The following is a 22,131-nucleotide window of genomic DNA, read 5'->3' on the forward strand; positions in this document are numbered from 1 at the left end:
TAAGTCCCATAGTGCTCAGAGCCATTTTTGAGCATTTCACAACTGGTCTTTCTATTTGCTTGCTATCTTTTTTTCAGTTCATGCGGAACCCATTTTCCCCCTTTCTGCACCTTTCCCATAGCTTTCAGCCGAAGATAAACGGCTTCCTGTGTCACATTCAATTGTTACGTGAGTTCCTATTGAGTGAGTACCATCTTCATCCAATAAGGCCTGCAATTCGTTGTCTTCGAACTTTTTCGATGTTTTCCACGCTCGTCGTTTCTCGCGTCAAAATCAACACTTTTGAAATTTTTTTGACCACTCGAAACAGTGTTTTCCCAAGAGCGTGTTCGCCGAAAGCTTCGACAAGCGTTCGATGCAATTCTGCAGCAGTTTTCTCCAGATGATAACAGAAAACCAATGCTGTCCGCAAGTCGTAGTGCGCAGGCACAGAACTCTACGTGTTTACGGGTTTGAAGCAGATACCGATGTATGGAACTTTGATTACTGTGTGTTGACATTCGTCGTCAGCCGTTACAGGATGCAGATGGCGCTGCGGACGCGGTCTCAGGGGCCCCAAACTGGCGGCTAGCACAGTCTACGGGGAAACTCCAGTTTCATACTTCTACATCTGGCAGATACGTAAACAGTTCTATTAGTGATAGCTGTGTTGGAAGCAGAGCGCTCTGGTAACCACAGTGAATTGAATAGTTCAGCATATCGCGTGGCTAGAATGTCGTCACAGCACGTACTGACCGTCGGTGTGAGAGTCGAATACAATTGACAAGACGCGCGATGTCAAAGAAATTAATTGTGGCCAGATCGTGAGGACAGAATCAACGAAGTTTCGCAGCCACAGAACTGTTTTTTTCGTACCGTTATTACTTGGATACTGCCGTGGCATTATGACTGACTGACAGTTTGACGTCGACTATCACATTGTAACAATGGATAGACAGGTAACCGTGCACAAAATCAATCTCCATCACAATAACTGTTATTACTCCACAAAACGAACTAAGGACAGGCAGTAGCGGGAACTAAATTTGTCACGTGACTTTAGAGCCACGTTCCAAGCCACAGCAGTGCGCGAGGTTATCTCGTAGTTCAAGCACCGAGTGTGATCCCTGAAAACGCTTTTGCGGGAAATTGACACCGTTTGCGGTTTACGATATTAAGTTTACTGACAATGTGGAGGAGGAGGAGGACGAGGAGGAAAAAGCGACAGTATTGATGGAAAAGATTACCGAACGTGCAAGCAAAATGTTAAAGTCCAGCAAGAAGACGCCAGGAGAGAGGCAGTTCTGAGGTGGGAGGAATTCAACAATTTAATCTAAACGAAGAAGCAGCAAAGCGCATACAAAAAAATATTCCAGTGGACAGGCGGCAATTTCTGCAATATTATGAACAATATGCAAATACACAATTCGCAGTTTTTGTAGCACCGAACTGAAAGTTGCAGTTAGTAAGACAACAGAAAAACTGCTCTGTGCATACTCCGTCTACAGGCCACAAGTGGCTTATCGGGACTATCCGACGGCCGTGTCATCCTCAGTGGAGGATGCGGATAGGAGGGGCGTGGGGTCAGCACACCGCTCTCCCGGTCGTTATGATGGTATTCTTGACCGAAGCCGCTACTATTCGGTCGAGTAGCTCCTCAATTGGCATCACGAGGCTGAGTGCACCCCGAAAAATGGCAACAGCGCATGGCGGCCCGGATGGTCACCCATCCAAGTGCCGACCACGCCCGACAGCGCTTAACTTCGGTGATCTCACGGGAAACCGGTGTATCCACTGCGGCAAGGCCGTTCCCCTGCTCTGTGCAGAGGATTAGATTTTACAAGGTGCCAGGATAAACGAGTTGTAATATGCAAACGAAACAATATACACTGACAGAGAAACAGGGAAGCACCCAGAAGAGTAAGTGAAAACGACATGAAACTTTGCGGCTTGTAGGGTGTGTGATATTCGTCAGTGATTACAAAATCCAGCGAACTTTATAATGGACTCGGCAGTATGAGCTCACTTATCCGGGCCAACGAGATATACGGTCCCTGCGACGAACTTGTGACGCCACACTAGTCGGCTTGCCCGACACACTTCGGGAATACTCGGCTCCTTGCAGGGCCCACGGGAAATCAATATTTAACTGACAAGGTACCCACTAAAGGTCATAATTTTGTCATGTGCTATCGAGAATATGCACGAATTTAGACACGCAGACAAAAATTACTTAACTCCTCTGAAATACGAGGTGCATTCAAGTTCTAAGGCCTCCGATTTTTTTTCTAATTAACTACTCACCCGAAATCGATGAAACTGGCGTTACTTCTCGACGTAATCGCCCTGCAGACGTACACATTTTTCACAACGCTGACGCCATGATTCCATGGCAGAGGCAAAGGCTTCTTTAGGAGTCTATTTTGACCATTGGAAAATCGCTGAGGCAATAGCAGCACTGCTGGTGAATGTGCGGCCACGGAGAGTGTCTTTCATTGTTGGAAAAAGCCAAAAGTCACTAGGAGCCAGGTCAGGTGAGTAGGGAGCATGAGGAATCACTTCAAAGTTGTTATCACAAAGAAACTGTTGCGTAACCTTAGCTCGATGTGCGGGTGCGTTGTCTTGGTGAAACAGCACACACGCAGCCCTTCCCGGACGTTTTTGTTGCAGTGCAGGAAGGAATTTGTTCTTCAAAAAATTTTCGTAGGATGCACCTGTTACCGTAGTGCCCATTTGAACGCAATGGGTAAGGATTACGCCCTCGCTGTCCCAGAACATGGACACCATCATTTTTTCAGCACTGGCGGTTACCCGAAATTTTTTTGGTGGCGGTGAATCTGTGCGCTTCCATTGAGCTGACTGGCGCTTTGTTTCTGGATTGAAAAATGGCATCCACATCTCATCCATTGTCACAACCGATGAAAAGAAATCCCATTCGTGCTGTCGTTGTGCGTCAACATTGCTTGGCAACGTGCCACACGGGCAGCCGTGTGGTCGTCCGTCAGCATTCGTGGCACCCACCTGGATAACACTTTTCGCATTTTCAGGTCGTCATGCAGGATTGTGTGCATATAACCCACAGAAATGCCAACTCTGGAGGCGATCTGTTCAACAGTCATTCGGCGATCCCCCAAAACAATTCTCTCCACTTTCTCGATCGTGTCGTCAGACCGGCTTGTGCGAGCCCGAGGTTGTTTCGGTTTGTTGTCACACGATGTTCTGCCTTCATTAAACTGTCGCACACACGAACACACTTTCGACACATCCATAACTCCATCACCACATGTCTCCTTCAACTGTCGATGAATTTCAATTGGTTTCACACCACGCAAATTCAGAAAACGAATGATTGCACGCTGTTCAAGTAAGGAAAACGTCGCCATTTTAAGTATTTAAAACAGTTCTCATTCTCGCCGCTGGCAGTAAAATTCCATCTGCCGTACGGTGCTGCCATCTCTGGGACGTATTGACAATGAACACGGCCTCATTTTAAAACAATAAGCATGTTTCTATCTCTTTCCAGTCCGGAGAAAAAAATCGGAGGCCTTAGAACTTGAATGCACCTCGTAGTTACTCGCTCCTCACCAGAGACGGGTGCTGGCACTCGTTAAGACCTGCAGTGCCACGCGCCGTGACTTCTCTCTCTCTCTCTCTCTCTCTCTCTCTCTCTCTCTCTCTCTCTCTCTCTCTCTCGTCACTTATCAGTATGACGCTGCAGACCATGTGGTCTAGTCTGATTCGATTGAGAAGAGTGATAAAGCCGTTCGCAGCTCGTGGTCGTGCGGTAGCGTTCTCGCTTCCCACGCCCGGGTTCGATTCCCAGCGGGGTCAGGGATTTTCCCTGCCTCGTGATGACTGGGTGTTGTGTGATGTCCTTAGGTTAGTTAGGTTTAAGTAGTTCTAAGTTCTAGGGGACTGATGACCGTAGATGTTAAGTACCATAGTGCTCAGAGCCAGAGTGATAAAGCCGTTCTACCCTCTCCTGAGGCAACGTGGGCCACAACTGTCGTAAATGGTCCTCGATATCGTGGATTCTGGGACTAGGACGGAGTTTACGTCCGAGCTGGTCCCAGACATGTCTCGTATCTACAGATACCAGTGTTCCAATGCTGGCCCCTATTTTGACCAAAAACCGAGGTGAAATCTTACTACACGTCGGTCAGGGGCCTGAAGATGGCGCAGTAAATCGCCGAAACTGCTAGCCAAACAAAACAAGGTTGGAAATTAGACGGCTAGAAGGTGTTTGACTTGACATCCTGTTCTGTCACGGGGAGATTTGGGGGTCTTGATGGACACGAGAGTACCTCAACATCACGCAGACAGTTCACAGACCCAAGTGCCACCTGTGGACGAACACTGACCCGTTGAAAAATGGTACCACGGTATTGTCGCATGAGAAGTAGCACATGGGGATTGATTTGATTCGATTTATTGCTCATTTAGAGACCTGTTGCCTTACATTTTATAACAGGTCGTTCATTTTACAGCTTTTCAGGTAGATTACAAAACATATTCCATATTACAAACAGCAATTATTGTTTTCAGCAATTACATTGGAAGTAATAATAAATTAAAAATACATCAGAAATTGAAAGAAAAAACACAAGAAATTTTAAGAAGCTATGATGATAGGAAAGACTTGGATAGTGATAGAGAGAGAGAGAGAGAGAGAGAGATATGTTACTCTACCTGAGCCAGCCTGTCTGAAAGGCTCAGATCTACTTCGATCCTTGCAGTCCTGGCTCGCTACAGTTTTAATTTACGAATTAGTATTTCTAAACACTATTTACAAAAACACTATAACTATTATGTCATTGTGGAAAGCACAGTGGTGTGTGTGTAACGTATGTTATTTGGTGCGGTTATGAATTAACCTTGAGTTCCTATATTGTGTGTCTCGAATTTTACCTCTTATGTTGCTTATACACTAAGTGTTCAGTTACGAATGTTACATCCCAACAGCGGTATAATGACGGCGGGATAGATATGCCTGCTGTTTATATTTAAGCTAGAACAGGTTTACAGGGTTGATTGCGTTTATTCTGATACAGTTTAATTATTTAAGATGTTTTGTAAGGTTGTCTGTGGTACGTGTTGGTGAAAGTGTTCGCTCTTTGCGTGAGTGTGTATTTCGGCGCTGCTGTCTGTACTGGTGTACAAAGTGGAACTGCTGTCTTACGTGCTTCGTGTGTGTTGCAGTGTTCTGTTATACGGCCGTGTCTGCAATTTTATTTACTATCTCCCAGTCGTCTTTGTCTCTTATTGCCTGTATCATGTCACTTTACTGCGTTTATGTCTGGTGTGTTGCTCTGTATCGGCGACAGTGAAAAAGTATGTGTTCTGCGCATCCATGTTCCCCACATGTGCGAGCAACACTCTGGCTGCGGCCTACGCGGTGTGAGTGAGCAGGGTAAGGGCCGTGACCTGTCAGAAAGTGAACAATTCCACGACTGCGATCGATATGGCTCAGTCTCAGACGTTCCCTGATGCCCGGGAGGAACTGATATACCCTGCGACCCTTACCGCTCAACTCCCATTCCCTTTGCCAGGTATCCACCTGCCATTTAACGAGTTGTCGCTTCTCGGTAATGTCCTGTCCGGTAATTCGATTACCTTCTCCTGTCTCCCCTTCCTCAGCCAGTACATTGCGGCCCGAAATCGAATGATTATGTCGATAGGGAAGGTTCCAAGCACAACGCAGAGGGATTCCATTGACGTGGTATCGACTGCTCCTGGCAGCCCTACCAGAGCACTTCTCTGCCCTCGCCGCACGATGTTCCGATTCGTCACCAGACGTACTCGGTGGGCCCATGCAGTGGCTGCAAAACAGACGACAGACTCGAAGAGCGCACAGTGGTAAGTTCTCAGTGTGTGTAATGGTACCCTGAAGTGTGTTGTGTTGAGTCTGGCCAACTTGTGCATGATCGTGGGCGCCCTGTCAATCGTTGTTCTGGTGTGTTCGTCAAAGGACAGTCGTTTGTCCAGTTGCACACCAAGATATCGTGTTTTCCGTTGTCTGCATGTGCTAATGTCGTGTAGTTTTAGGGTTGGATTATTTTGTAGTGTTTCTTTGAGTAGTATACAGGGCGTAAATTTTAAGTTGACAAACCAGAATAACTCTAAAAATACGCTTCACACGAAGAAATGTGTAGAATCCAAAGTTGATTACTTTCGTGGGGAACATCTGCTGGTGGTAAAATTAGCCCACCACTCCAGCCCCCTGGGTGTGGGGCGGGAGGCAAGTTTAAAATTTCAAATGAGAATCCCTATTTTTTATTGCAGAATCAGATTCTACGTACAAAACTACGTACATTTTGTCTTAAACATTTGTTTTGATTCTTGGTAGTTGGCACTGTAATTCAAGAAAATCCATGTTCTCAATTTTGCTTGGAAAATGGTTACGGATAAATAAAAAATACTTATTTACTTCGTAAATTTTGATTCGCTGAAACAAACTCTCCCTCTCACCCCATAGGATGGGGTTTGAGAGAGAGGAATTTGAGTTTTACAGATGTTGACCCAAATATTAATTTTTCCGCAGATTCGGATAAGTTTTGTTTGTTTCGTGGTCATGAGGCCACAGAACTTTTAATTAACAAACGAATCATCTGACTAGCTAACTAACTAACCAAACATCCTACTTACTAACGAGTAAACTCTTTAACTCAGAGTAAACAAAGTAAAAGACTGAGGAAGAGACTAACCCACTTGCTAACTAAAGATCAACGTATTCCCCTCTAAGATTTCGTGGTCCTGAAAAGGAACGATTGGTTTCGTTTTATTGTTGATTATTTTTTAGTTTTAGCGAATCAAAATTTACGAAGTAAATAAGTATCTTTTATTTATCCATAACGATTTCGCAAGCAAAAATGAGAACATGGATTGTCTTGAACTACCAAGAATCAAAAGAAATGTTTAAGACAAAGTGTACGTAGAATCTGATTCTGGAATAAAAAACGGGGGGTTCCCATTTGAAATTTTAAAGTTGCCTCCCGCCCCACCCCCAGGAGGCTGGCGTAGCGGGCTAATTGTAGCACCAGCAGATGTCCCCCTCGAAAATACTTAACTTCAGATTCTACACATTTTTTTCGTGTAAAGCTTATTTTTCCAGTTATTCTGATTTGTCAACTTAAAATTTACACCCTGTATAAACTTTTGTGTAGAGCCATCTGAAGTTTATAACGCTGGCACCACTGACCGATGCTTGAGAGTAGCTGTGTTGACCGGCGTTCGAGTTGCGCTCTTGAGTCCGCAGAGACCACCAACAGAAGGTCACCGGCGGATGCTATCGCCGTGTTCGCACGGTTATCCCTATCCAGTTGATGTAGGAGGGGTTCAAAGGCGATATCCCAAAAGATGGGGCAACAGATTGATCCTTGCCGGCACACTTTGGTGATAGACTACAATCCGACTTCTACCGAAGTCGGAAACGTGATGGTACGCATTTCTCCTCCGTACACGAGGCATCACAACAACGTTTCACCAGGCAACGCCGGTCAACTGCTGTTTTTTTGTGAGTGAGAAATCGGTTTGAAGGTTTCCTCATGTGAGCACGTTGTAGGTGTCGCCACCGGCGCCTACGTTGTGTGAATGCTCTGAAAGGCTAATCATTTGCATATCACAGCATCTTCTTCCTGTCGGTTAAATTTCGCGTCTGTGGCACGTCACCTTGGTGGTGTAGCAATTGTAATGGCCAGTAGTGTAAGTTATGCTAATAACAACACATCTACCTTTGCTCGAGGGAGGACTCGAACCTCCGGCGGCAGTAGCCGCGCAATCCGTGACATGGCGCCTCAAACCGCGCGGCAACACAATACTCCCAGCCTCCTTTTATACTGACAGGTACTTCTCCCGTGAGCTCTGGTGGCCAGTTCGGCATCACGTAGACATGTCGGGATATTTTTGATCAGACAGTGTATCAGCGCTGCAACTAAAAGTGACTCTTGCTCTTGGTTCTGCACGGCCGGGCTTCAACCGCCGGCGGCACTGTGTGTTCCGCGGAGCTGCGTGCCGGTGTGGCGGTGTTTAGGGAATCGGGCGAGGAACGGTCTCCGGGGCGGAAGCGAGTGGCGCGCCGCGCTTTCACGACAGCCCGCGACTAATTGGAGGGCGGCAGAGGCTGCGCGCCGCGCGGGACCTGCCCTCGTCTAACTACGCCGCCGCCGTCTCTTTTCAGGGACAACTTTCTTGCGCGCGCTGCGAAACTCTGTAACAGGCAACTCCCTGCAAGCCGGCAACGAAAAACGGCGCAACTTTATAAGATTCCTCGAGACAGGGTAAGACTTTCCTCCTACAGCTATCGTCGGGTTAAGCTAAGAAATCTTACGTACAAGTGCGAGAGAAACTGGATACTTCGAATAATCAGTTCATCAGAGTTCGAGTTTAAAATTGGTGTAACTATGAAGGTCTACACAAAATGAATACGTATTATCTAAAAGACAATAATTGGTGAAAGTACAGATAACTAGTTGTTTAATTTCATGTTCAGGGATCATGAATGAGAACTATCGCTATTATGTGGATCGCCTCAGCTTCTCTACAAATGTGATAACCTTCTCAGTGAGAAATATGACACGATACTGTCCGCATAGAAAATCGGAATCTACATAAAAAAGGAGCACGAAACAAGAGAGTATACTTTTCAGTCAGTTGTTACTGAACTGTAGCTGAGACGACGATTTCTTTTCAGATGTGAGTACTGCTTCGGGTGAAAACCATGAAGTTGTTCCTCAGGCAGCAGCATGCAGCTGTTTGGGAGAAAAATAAAATAGTAGTACTACTAGTAGTAGTATTAGTGGTAGAAGTAGTGGTGGAGGAGATTAGTGTTTAACGTCCTATCCACAACGAGGTCATTAGAGACGGAGAAGGGAAGGATGGGGAAGGAAATCGGCCGACCCGCCAGGTTAGCCGAGCGCGAGCCGGCAAGGTAGGTCAGCGTGTTCGGTCAGAAGGTTAGCTGCCCTCTGTAATAAAAAAAAAAAAAAAACTGAGTTAATCGAGCAACAACGAACATAGACGGGTGTCTCGCGTCGTCCGCACCGAGCAAATACAACGAACGAAAACGAACAAAATGAGATTAAAAAGAAAAAAAGAAAAAAGCGCGCGAACGCGCTGCTTCCTGGACTCGGGTAGGCGCGCCGGCCCCGGATCGAATCCGCCCGGCGGAGTAACGACGAGGGCCGGTGTGCCGGCCAGCTTGGATGTGGTTTTTAGGCGGTTTTCCACATCCCCCTAGGTGAATACCGGGCTGGTCCCCACGTCCCGCCTCAGTTACGCGACTCGCAGACATCTGAACACTTTCTCACTATTCCATGGATTCCACTAGTCGCACACAGTTGGGGTACACCCATTCCTTCCTGGGGGGTACGGGGAGGCGGCAGGAAGGGCATCCGGCCACCCCTTCAACTGACATTGCCACATCCGATTAACCACGCCGACCCTGCGTATCCGCGGGAAAAACGGCGCAAGCAAAAGAAAGAAAAAGAAAGGGGAAGGAAATCGGCCATGACCATTCACAGGAGCCATCCCGGCATTTGCCTAAAGCGATTTGGGGAAATCACGGAAAACCTAAATGAGGATGGCCGGACGCGGGATTGAACCGTCGTCCTCCCGAATGCGAGTCCAGTGTGCTAGCCACTGCGCCACCTCGGTCGGTGTGGTGGTAGAGGTAGTGGTTGTTGTTGCGATGTTGGTAATAGTGCCTCTGGACAATAAGCAGTAAAACAGATACAGCGTAATTTTTTCCACCATGTACAAACTCTAGGGATTGATCGAAGAGAGGATACGGAAAAGAAAGGCCTAATGAACTTTTGTCCGAAAATACATGGTTTCCATGCAAGAGACCATTTATCGAATCACACATTGTTACAGAGACTGCGGTATAATACGAGCTGTACCGTGCAGCTACAGTTACAGTATGTGTTGAAAATGGTTTCCACGTGCCTTAACGAATGCGTGTACGCGCCGTAGAAGCCATGTCTCATACTTTCACATCGGCCAGGCTGCATCCGAACAGAGTCGAAGGCAGCATGAATACGCTGCTCCAGTGTCTCTACATCTAGAATGGGCTCTGCATGCACGATACTTGACCAGGAAAAAAAAAAAAAAAAAAAAAACGCGTGAGATGCGTCCGGACGTAAACGGCGAAATGAGCTGTAGCATCATCATGTAGCAGCCACGAAACTCTTTAAATCGTCAACGGCACTACTTCGAACAAGACAGGCAACGTCACCCGCAAGAAAAGCCGATAGTTCCGCCCTGTTAGGCGACGTGGCTGATCCCAAAATAAAGATCGCGAATTATCAGTGCCCACATATTCCGGCTGCACCGATGCTGATGATTCGCTGTCACCATACCATGGGGGTTCTGCACACTATCCCACAGATGACTGTTACGAAAGCTGAAGGTACCACTCTGCGTACAGGTGGCCTCATCTGTGAATAGGGTGAATAACACAGATCCCGGAATCGTGGTTGCCTGGTGAAGAAACCAGCGACAAAACTGTTCCCGATGTGGAAGGTCTGTCGCTAGCAAACCCTGCACACGATATAAGTGATAAGGGTAGTAACAGTTGCCATGGAGAATGGTCAACACGGTCGTCTTGCTTACCCTGTACTGGTGGGCCAACTGCCTGGTCGCCTTCCGCAGTGTTCATCACATTTTCCTCCACGTCTGATGTCCGAACATTTCCAATACATTGTTCATGATTTCCTGCTTCCTGAAACGTCACTGTACAGACAAACAGTGAAACACTGCAGCAAACAGTGAATGCTGTGGTGGTTGTCGGCGGGGCTAGGTCTCCTGGTACAACCTTGCTGTCCGCCGCCCTTTGCCATTTGCCTTCCGTAAGTAAACGCCATGTCGGCAAGATCTCGAATCGAAAACGGAACCATTGCGTACAACGCTGTATCACATCCACTACAAGGTGAGTCAGCAAGAGAAGTGAATCTGACAACACTACCAATTACTATGGCAGGAGAGGGCGCTAGGGCAGGCGTATGAAGAACAGTACCAGCCTCTAGGAGGAAACCATGCGTACTGTAACAGTGGCCGCATAGAAATATTTAAAAAAAGTAGGAAGATTTTTCTGTTTAGCAAAAGTGACAAAAAGCAGATTTCTGAGTACTTGACGGCTCAACACGAAAGTTTTGTCTCAAGTACAGATATTATTAAGGATCAGTGGACAAAGTTCAAAACCATCGTACAATATGCATTAGATGAGTATGTGCCAAGCAAGATCGTAACAGATGGAAAAGAGCCACCGTGGTACAACAACCGAGTTAGAAAACTGCTGCGGAAGCAAAGGGAACTTCACAGCAAACATAAACATAGCCAAAGCCTTGCAGACAAACAAAAATTACGCGAAGCGAAATGTAGTGTGAGGAGGGCTATGCGAGAGGCGTTCAATGCATTCGAAAGTAAAGTTCTATGTTCTGACTTGGCAGAATATCCTAAGAAATTTTGGTCCTATGTCAAAGCGGTAGGTAGATCAAAACAAAATGCCCAGACAGTCTGTGACCAAAATGGTACTGAAACAGAGAATGACAGACTAAGACCGAAATACTAAATGTCTTTTTCCAAAGTGTTTCACAGAGGAAGACTGCACTGTAGTTCCTTCTCTAGATTGTCGCACAGATGACAAAATGGTAGATATCGAAATAGGCGACAGAGGGATAGACAAACAATTAAAATCCCTCAAAAGAGGAAATGCCGCTGGACCTGATGGGATAGCAGTTCGATTTTACACGGAGTATGCGAACGAACTTGCCCCCTTCTTGCAGCGGTGTACCGTAGGTCTCTAGCAGAGCGTAGCGTACCAAAGGATTGGAAAAGGGCACAGGTCATCCCCGTTTTCAAGAAGGGACGTCGAACAGATGTGCGGAACTATAGACCTATGTCTCTAACGTCGATCAGTTGCAGAATTTTGGAACACGTATTATGTTCGAGTAAAATGACTTTTCTGGAGACCAGAAATCTACTCTGTAGGAATCAGCATGGGTTTCCAAAAAAGACGATCGTGTGAAACCCAGCTCGCGCTATTCGTCCACGAGACTCAGAGGGCCATAGACACGGGTTCCCAGGTAGATGCCGTGTTTCTTGACTTCCGCAAGGCGTTTGAAACAGTTCCCCACAATCGTTTAATGAACAAAGTAAGAGCATATGGACTATCAGACCAATTTTGTGACTGGATTGAAGAGTTCCTATATAACAGAGCGCAGCATGTCATTCTCAATGGAGAGAAGACTTCCGAAGTAAGAGTGATTTCAAGTGTGCCGCAGGGGAGTGTCGTAGGACAGTTGCTACTCACAATATACATAAATGACCTTGTGGATGACATCGGAAGTTCACTGAAGCTTTTTGCGGATGATGCTGTGGTATATCGAGAGGTCGTAAAAATGGAAAATTGTACTGAAATGCAGGAGGATCTGCAGCGAATTGACGCATGGTGCAGGGAATGGCAATTGAATGTCAATGTAGACAAGTGTAATGTGCTGCGAATACATAGAAAGAAAGATCCTTTATCATTTAGCTACAATATAGCAGGTCAGCAACTGGAAGCAGTTAATTCCATAAATTATCTGGCAGTAGGCATTTGGAGTGATTTAAAATGGAATGATCATATAAAGTTGATCGTCGGTAAAGCACATGCCAGACTGAGATTCATTGGAAGAATCCTAAGGAAATGCAATCCGAAAACAAAGGATGTAGGTTACAGTACGCTTGTTCGCCCACTGCTTGAATACTGCTCAGCAGTGTGGAACCCTTACCAGATAGGGTTGATAGAAGAGATAGAGAAGATCCAACGGGGAGCAGCGGGCTTCGTTACAGGATCGTTTAGTAATCGCGAAAGCGTTACGAAGATGACAGATAAACTCCAGTTGAAGACTCTGCAAGAGAGACGCTCAGTAGCTCGGTGCGGGCTTTTGTTGAAGTTTCGAAGACATACCTTCAAAGAGTCAAATGGTTGAAATGGCTCTGAGCACTATGGGACTTAACATCTATGGTCATCAGTCCCCTAGAACTTAGAACTACTTAAACATAACTAACCTAAGGACATCACACACATCCATGTCCGAGGCAGGATTCGAACCTGCGACCGTAGCAGTCGCGCGATTCCGGACTGAGCGCCTAGAACCGCGAGACCACCGCGGCCGGCTTCAAAGAGTCAAGCAGTATATTGCTCCCTCCTACGTATATCTCGCGAAGAGACCATGAGGATAAAATCAGAGGGATTAGAGCCCACACAGAGGCATACAGACAATCTTTCTTTCCACGAACAATACGAGACTGGAATAGAAGGGAGAACCGATAGAGGTACTCAAGGTACCCTCCGCCACACACCGTCAGGTGGCTTGCGGAGGAGCATTGATGTAGATAGTACAGTGCGTATGACACCACATTCTCTGCAACAAAATACCATTGAATAAATAATCTCTGGCATGGAAACCATGGACTTCCGGACATAAATTCAGATCTTTTTTATTCCATATCCTCTCTTCGATCAATCCCTAGAGTTTGTACATGTGTAAGTATTGTTCCAAATGGTATAGTACGCAATGGAGAGAAAGCTCCCCCCCTCCCCCCTCCCCCCCCAGTGCAAACTAAAACACCTACACACAATTTATTTAAAAGACTGACAAAAGTGTGATACCAGCTACCTTCCTCAGCACGTTTAAAAATTTTCCCAACCGGCTCGCGAGCATATTCGCGCTTTCCTTTTCTTTTTTTTAACATGCAATTTACCTCAGACTCCACTTGCTGCCCTCCGTGTAACTCACCCACCCATCCGCTCCAGTTGCACTTTCTCGCTCAATTATTGAGCGCAAATCGTTGTCATTGCTCACTTTGTGTCTCCTCGTCATCGTCTCCTGTGTCACAGCGTCAGTCTCCTTCGTTCTGTCCCACTACCGAAGTCCCCTTTCATTGTCACGTTTCGCTCTTTCTCTCTCTTACCGCTAACATCTCATTCCTTCCTTCCCACTGCAGCTATGTCTTCTCACTGTCACTATCTCTCTTTTCCTCGTTGTCATATGTCATATGCTCTCACATTATCACTGGCTGTCACCCACTTCCACTTTATTTCCCCCCCTCCCCCGGTACTGTCTCTTTCACACTTTAGTTAGCTCGAATCACTGTCTGCTGTCTTCCAGTATTTATTACTTTTCCTTCTCTTTGCCACTGCTACTCCCTCAGCATGGAAACAGCGCGAATATGTTCGCATGCCAAAATTTTTGGGAAAAATTTTAAATGTCGTGAGTAAGGTAGAATGAGGCAGCTCATACATCACTTTCGAGTCAGTGTCCTTCACATAAATAGGAACATATTCGCATTTTTTTTACTCCGACAGGAACACTTTTCCGATGGTTCTCATCTTTTCGCTGCTACAGCAGGGCATGTAACTCACAGGGAAAGAATTGTATTGGTCAGTAAAATTTAGATAGTTTACTTACGTGAAACTTAAACAACGCAAAACCTGTGCTTCAGCACTACAACATTGGGTTGCCAGATAACGGAGACACTTAACAGCAAATTTTTCCATGTTACGTCACTTTATAACCGCTCACCGAATTTTACATGCGATTTTACATGTATAATTAGGGTAACTTTGAACTTCTGTATCTCGGAACGGAAAAGATATCAAGAAAATTTTCAAGGTTGTTCCAGGTCGGAATCTTAGAAATATATCGTAAAAATTTCAGCCATTTGCTGTGCACAGCTGCCTTGGAATCCTCGGCTGAGTATTCGTCTGCTAGTGACTGCGAAAAAAAAAAAAAAGGGGCCTTTTGTGGGCTTTTACGAGGAACCGCCCATGAACTTATGGTGCCTTCATAAGTCCCACCAAGCGCACCGTAGACCACAACAAATGCAAAAAGAACCAGTCCACCTGTTATCATTTAGCTAAGCAGGAGAAACTGCGCAATACTCATGCTTTGATCATGTACTGTACGGTAGTGATACTAAGACAATCTCTCTGTTGGGTGTACAAAAGGTAGCTAGCCCAAGGGCTGTCCGAAACACTTGATACTACCTTTTTATCACCAATAAAGGCCGAAGCATGAGCACCGAAAAATAACGTTTTTATGTGCGGCGCTTTTTGTAGTAGAAGTGTACCACTGATAGAACATCTCCTGAGTAAAAACGTAACTGTTTGGGAAACAATGAGGATGAATAAAAAGAAATTCCAAAAGAGATTAAGCCAAATAGTAGTAGGTAAGTCTATTTGCATTTATGAAAGAAATGACAGTCATCAGTTTTTCCAGCAGAGGCAAAAGTGTGTACATAATCCTCCTACCGTACATCATGATAATGCTACAGATGAACAACATTGGAAACGAAAGCCTGAGAGCGAATTTTTATAACCAAACGAAGGGTGGTTTGGCTGTTATGAATCAGCTAGTGCGCAATTATGTATGGAAAAGACAAACTAAACGTTGACGCCATGGGTCCCTGATGCAACGTAAGGGACATATGCAGTCTAACTACCTTATTTTACTTACATAACACAACACATCCCACATAACACGAAGGGCTTTTGCACAGAGGAGACTTGACATCAAGGAACTTTCAATGGAGTTGCTCTAGCCTTTTAAGATCAGAATATCTTCTACAGAAGCCTTTTTACCTGGATATATAGAAGTTGACTACTATTCCTCAAACATAAAACAAAAATAGCAATAGTAACACCACTAACTCTTCAGAAGAAAAAGTGTTCAATATGTCCTGCTTCAAAGAACAGAAAAATAAAGACAGTGTGCTGCATGTCCACAAAGTAAGTGTGCCAGGACCATAGCAATAACTAAAAATTAATGTGATGCTTTTTTGTTTAATGATTTGTTCTTTGTCAATACCATATTCACCAATTTGTGAACAGTTTGTGATAAATAATACTGGTAGCTTATATTTCAGTTTACATAACAATTTATTCAAACAACATTATTCAGGATTAAAAACACACTCTTTTTAACTTCATAAAATATTAAAAATAATTCAGCTGACTTGTTTTTTACTGATAAACCTTAAAACATAATATTCGTGCATGAAAATATCCAAAAAATGCTAGACATACCAGATGCAACGGACCCACGCTAAGTAAATATGCGGAAGATTTGGGTCACGCTTAGAAGACTTAAGATCTAAAATGGCTGATTACAGATTGACCGTATGCAATTCAGCACGAAATAGCCAATAATTAACGCATCAGATGGTTTCACTGTCAGAACGTAGCACCAACGTGGAACCCATTGTTTTTCAACTATAATAACTATTTGCGTTGCTCAGAAGGTGTTGGGATGGGTTTCATCAGGTCTCAGACCCGAAAGATGGAATCATCATTGCAACGCTTCACGCGGCTCTTACGTCACTCTACAGAAACTGTATATATACTGCAGTGGGTAGCATGAAACATGTTTCAAGTAGCAAGTAAAATAACCCCCGTTATAAACTCGTTATTTCATAAATATGTATTCACGTATGCAAAGCTGCCAAAGTAAAATTCAATGCCGCGCATCAAACAAGTTTTTCTTGGATGAGTTAATCTCTCTGTGCGAAAGAACGACGCTTTGCGACTGCCTCGCGGCACAGCGCCGCACGCTAGCGCTCCAAAGAACATACGCAGCAGACAAGGCGCATGCGTGAGCGTTCTCCCTACGAGATGGCGCTGGCGGTCACGTCGCGGGCGATCTTACCGGAACACTTCGCTGGCCTGCTTGATATTTTCACGTAATATTTTAATTTTTCATTTAGGCTTCTTTGGTACTTTATTAATGACGCAAATATAACGGTTTGATGGAACACTTATAAAGATTCTATAAGTAATGATACATCCACGGTGAGGGACTTTTTCTCGTAACCCATTCAAATTTTGTGAGAACAAAATTCTGGAATAACTTTCTTTTGTACCATTAGTTTTACCTGTGGCCGAAGAGCGGCGTAGTATGCCGCTGCTGGCCTACCTGTATCAGGTGTGAAATTAACAATAAAGAAAAAAAATCTGTGTGTATTCAATAATGGTTTTCTTTAAATTTAAACAAGAAATTTTTCAGCATAAACAATGAATGTATGTAATAAAAAGTAATATTTATAGAAACTGTATAACATAGGTACGAGCTGCAGATGTATACCGGAGTGGCAAAACGCTACTTTAAGAACGACGTAACATTAGCAGAGACGGAAGTCTTTAGTTGTTGCTTCTGAGAAAAATCATTAACGCCACTAATTTCCTTTTCGTGTATTTCAAATGTCGGTGATACTTATTCCCACGACACTAAAAGATAACGCAGAACTAATTCAGGCACGTAGGTCTTATGTCTGACTCCGTAAGAACATGACTTCTTTTAAGGCGAGTAAAATACGTTGTGCTAAAGCAGAGATAGCCAACCTTTCTTACCTACCGTCCACTTTTGTATCTCAGTAGTAAAATTTTCTAACCATCCACTGGCTCTATAATAGTGTTGATTTACACAGTAGGGAAGTAACTTCCTACATAAAATTTATAAATCTAAAATTACAGAAAGCTCAAGCAATTACTTGCCAAATTTTTACGTCGAAACTTTAGCAAAACCTAATGGAAACGTTTTCAAAACCTCTACCACCTAATGCCCACCATGAAAGCCGAAACATCCACTAGTGGGCGCTAAGGCCAGGTTGACCACCACTGTGCTAAAGTAACCTGCGGTTTACGATAGGCAGTTTAAAACTGCAAGTAACAGGTAGGTACAATGTTTAAAATTTTGGCGTTCATTTCTGATCGACTGCACTGTTTATAGTACGAATACGATGAATGTTGTCACTTTCATTATGTGGTCTCTTAGATGAATTTGAAATTACGTAACAATAAATTTGTTAAGTTTGGTAGAAACTCACATATTCGAAATCGCTTCACATCAACATTACTGCGAAAATCTGATTTTTCGCTCACGAATGATTAATAAATACGACTGAAAAAATTCAGTGATATTTTGTGCTATTCGCCTGTACACCCGTCACTAATCCCTACGTGGAGAGTTGAGCGTCCATTAATTTTGTTTCTCCTTCTGTTATGATATAAAAGCTCAGCGATAGCGTTATCACTGAAAACAGAACAAAGAGTTTGACTTTGGGCCAGAAAGGGCATTAAATGGAACATTCCTCATCTTCATAAGAATGGACACAGAAAAACACCTGTCAGTGAGAATGGTTTGACTCCTTCCGTAGAACGGCTTATGTTTGGGACCGTTTCGCGGAAGCGCGATGTTGCCTATATGTTCAGTTGCAACCGGTAATCTCAAGAAATAAGTTTTGTTGCACAAAACTAAAGAACTGTTACACATGACCACCTCATTTCCAATGCCTTCGATGCTTTACGCTTGGGACCTTTTGAAGTAGAAGAATTCTTAGACAGAGTACTGACGAATTGGTCTGGATTTCCGGTTAGTACGAAGAGGAACCGGTGTCCTACAAAGTTAATATTCACTGATAACGTAAAACATTACGACCACGGCCCACTGTACTGCACTGCCGCCTGGTGGTAAAGCCGTCGTCTCACGGAGCGAGGAGTTGGTGACGTCGCAGTGTGGGATTCCACTTTCCACTACACTGCAGAGCGTAAAATAAAGAATCTGACATGTCAGATTTTTGCTTTGTTCAGAGGAACATGGTCAGTGAGATGCGACATCGTTTTACGTTAGGAACAGAACATAAGAGCCGCCATATTGTACGGCGTTAAACGTCATATTGGGTGGGGTTTCTCTCTCACAAAGTACGTGGTACGAAACACGCAGCAAATCGAGGATCTCTCGAAAACGCGTCATTTTAGCTGCGATTTGTTATAATAAAGTAAGAGGAAACTCCATATCGGCAGGTAACGGCTTCCTGTAGCTCATGCTTCAATTTGTGGACTGCGAAGATACAGGTTCGATGCTACGGCACAATGATGATATATCAACGTCTTTTTGTTACAGTTTGCATGTTAAATATCGAATAATGACATATGTCCATACCGTCTTTACACATTGTATACCAGATAAGGAGGTGAAGTTAATTACGTGGAAGGTGCAGCACAATTGGTAATGTCGTGGGTTATACGTTGCGAAAAGAGACGCAGTTGGTTCGTATTGACGTCCTCCCAAATTCTTTTTAAACCTTTGATTTTCTTATTCAGTTTAATACAGTATTATCCGAAAAACCCAGAAATCTTAACCGGACTGCCAGTCTGCCAGAAAGTAAACAAGTTACACACTGGGAGTTTCTGCTATTATGAAACTTCCTATAAAGTATACGTACCTATCTCTGGGCTTATGGACTCGCTCATGTTTGTGTATTGCCATTAAATACACAGTGAGCAACTTCGGAAATAAATCTCCTCTTCCATTCGAGTAAAATGACGACTGAAACTTGATCTTGAAATCTGTGTGGTGAAGTACATTATTTCAGTGTCGGTACTGAATGGAATGCCGTGAATATGAATGTTATGCATGCGCAAACTAACATGACACACTATACCTCAACTATATTCAATCTAAAACCGGAAACAGGATGAAAATTCAATTAAGTTAACGAATCATTTCTACTAGTATGTATCTCAGATCATAGTACACCATTCTGCATTGCTGCTCTGCAAAGAACTTCGCTGTTCAAACCATCGGCGAGTTCAGAATCTTCTTCGCGACTTTCTCTTCCGCAAGCCACCCAACGGTGTGTGGCGGAGGGCACTTTACGTGCCACTGTCATAACCTCCCTTTCCTGTTCCAGTCGCGTATGGTTTGCGGGAAGAACGACTGCCGTAAAGCCTCCGTGTGCGCTCGAATCTCTCTAATTTTACATTCGTGATCTCCTCGGGGGTTATAAGTAGGGGGAAGCAATATATTCGATACCTCATCCAGAAACGCACCCTCTCCAAACCTGGACAGCAAGCTACACCGCGATGCAGAGCGCCTCTGTTGCAGAGTCTGCCACTTGAGTTTGCTAAACATCTCCGTAACGCTATCACGCTTACCAAATAACCCTGTGACGAAACGCGCCGCTCTTCTTTGGATCTTCTCTATCTCCTCTGTCAACCCGACCTGATACGGATCCCACACTGATGAGCAATACTCAAGTGTAGGTCGAACGAGTGTTTTGTAAGCCACCTCCTTTGTTCATGGACTACATTTTCTAAGGACTCTCCCAGTGAATCTCAACCTGGCACCCGCCTTACCAACAATTAATTTTATGTGATCAGTCCACTTCAAATCGTTCCGTACGCATACTCCCAGTTATTTTACAGAAGTAACTGCTACCAGTGTTTGTTCCGCTATCATATAATCATACAGTAAAGGATCCTTCTTTCTATGTATTCGCAATAAGGCAGATAACGGCCGTTGGAGAGCGCTAATCACGCTAACCAGCTCGTTCCGTATGGCGACGGTGCTGCCACTGCTGGGGTCGGATATCCCATCCGCGTCCACGTCAATGTCAGCTGCCTCGTCCCGCGTGAGGACGGCTTAAAGTGTACAAGCCGAGGAGACCGAGCGAGGTGGCGCAGTGGTTAGCACACTGGATTCGCATTCGGGAGGACGACGGTTCAATCCCGTCTCCAACCATCCTGATTTAGGTTTTCCGTGATTTCCCTAAATCGTTGCAGGCAAATGCCGGGATGGTTCCTTTGAAAGGGCACGGCCGATTTCCTTCCCAATCCTTCCCTAACCCGAGCTAGGGCTCCGTCTCTAATGACCTCGTTGTCGACGGGACGTTAAACACTAACCACCACCACCCACCAAGCCGAGGAAAGGGAGAAATAGGGAATTATTGTAGCGACGACAAGGGCCGCAAACGGGGAAATCCACCTGACCTAAGCGACTTTGACAAAAGATAGATTGAAACTTCCTGGCAGATTAAAACTGTGTGCCCGACCGAGACTCGAACTCGGGACCTTTGTCCCGAATTCGAGTCTCGGTCGGGCACACAGTTTTAATCTGCCAGGAAGTTTCATATCAGCGCACACTCCGCTGCAGAGTGAAAATCTCATTCTGGAAAGGATAGATTCTTAGCCGGCCGTTGTGGCCGTGCGGTTCTAGGTGCTTCAGTCTGGAACTGCATGACCGCTACGGTCGCAGGTTCGAATCCTGCCTTGGGCATGGGTGTGTGTGTGCTGTCCTTAGGTTAGATAGGTTTAAGTAGTTCTAAGTTCTAGGGGACTGATGACCACAGATGTTAAGTCCCATAGTGCTCAGAGCCATTTGAACCATTTGATAGATTCTTAACGGCCAGACGTCCAAAAACAAGGAAGGCGGCCGGCAGTTTGCGTGCTGCAGTCGCCTGCAGATGGTGCAACAGGGTGTTGGACGTCCACAGTACGTGGCGACTGTGGAAGCTCTGACGGCAGACTACAGTGCTGGTGCAGGCTCAAGTGTTTCGGAGCACACTGTTCAGTGGCACAATGTTAAACGTGAGGCTTCGCAGCAGTTGACCCCTACGTGTTCCCGTGGTGATTCAGCGACGTCGTGGCACGAGAAACTGGGCCCTGACTCAGTGGAAACGTGTCGCCTGGTCGAAAAATGGCTCTGAGCACTATGGGACTTAACTGGTGTGGTCATCATTCCCCTAGAACTTAGAACTACTTAAACTTAACTAACCTAAGGACATCACACACATCCATGCCCGAGGCAGGATTCGAACCTGCGACCGTAGCAGTCCCGTGGTTCCGGACTGCAGCGCCTAGAACCGCACGGCCACCGCGGCCTGCCTGGTCGGAAAAGTCACGTTTCTTGTTAAGACAAGACCGCTGGCGTATTCTGATTCCCCGTTATCCAGGTGAACAGCTTCGCGAGACATGCACCGCGCCAAGTACACAGCCCGGTGAAGGCAGTACTATGCTGTGGCGGGACGTTCGCCTGTGTTACTACGGAACCTCTGGTAGTAACCGTAGGCTCCATGACAGCCGAGGACAATCTGCAACCGTTCATACTTTATGTCTTCCCCGACGGCGACGATACCTTCCAGCAGGTAACAGTCAGTGCCACAAAGCCGTAATGGTGCTTCAGTGGCTTGGGGAGCAGGACAGTGAATTCACACTGATGTCGTGGCCACCAAATTCGCGTGACCCGAACGCGATGGAACACATCTAGGGCGCTGTCGGGTTCCAGGTCCGCGACCACACACCCACTTACAGTCAGTGTCTGTAATTCCTTCGTGTCT

At 45.3% G+C, this 22,131-nt stretch overlaps 1 protein-coding gene and 1 pseudogene across 1 annotated transcript in view; both read right to left on the reverse strand.

Moving 5' to 3' along the window:
• The window catches only part of LOC124605342 (protein FAM135A), a 600,028-nt gene that overhangs the window by 549,019 nt on the left and 28,878 nt on the right, over window positions 1-22,131 (reverse strand). The window lies entirely within an intron of this gene.
• LOC124607729 lies at window positions 1,674-1,792 on the reverse strand (annotated as a pseudogene).

Source organism: Schistocerca americana, chromosome 3 (genome assembly GCF_021461395.2).
Source record: "Schistocerca americana isolate TAMUIC-IGC-003095 chromosome 3, iqSchAmer2.1, whole genome shotgun sequence".
NCBI lineage: Eukaryota > Metazoa > Arthropoda > Insecta > Orthoptera > Acrididae > Schistocerca > Schistocerca americana.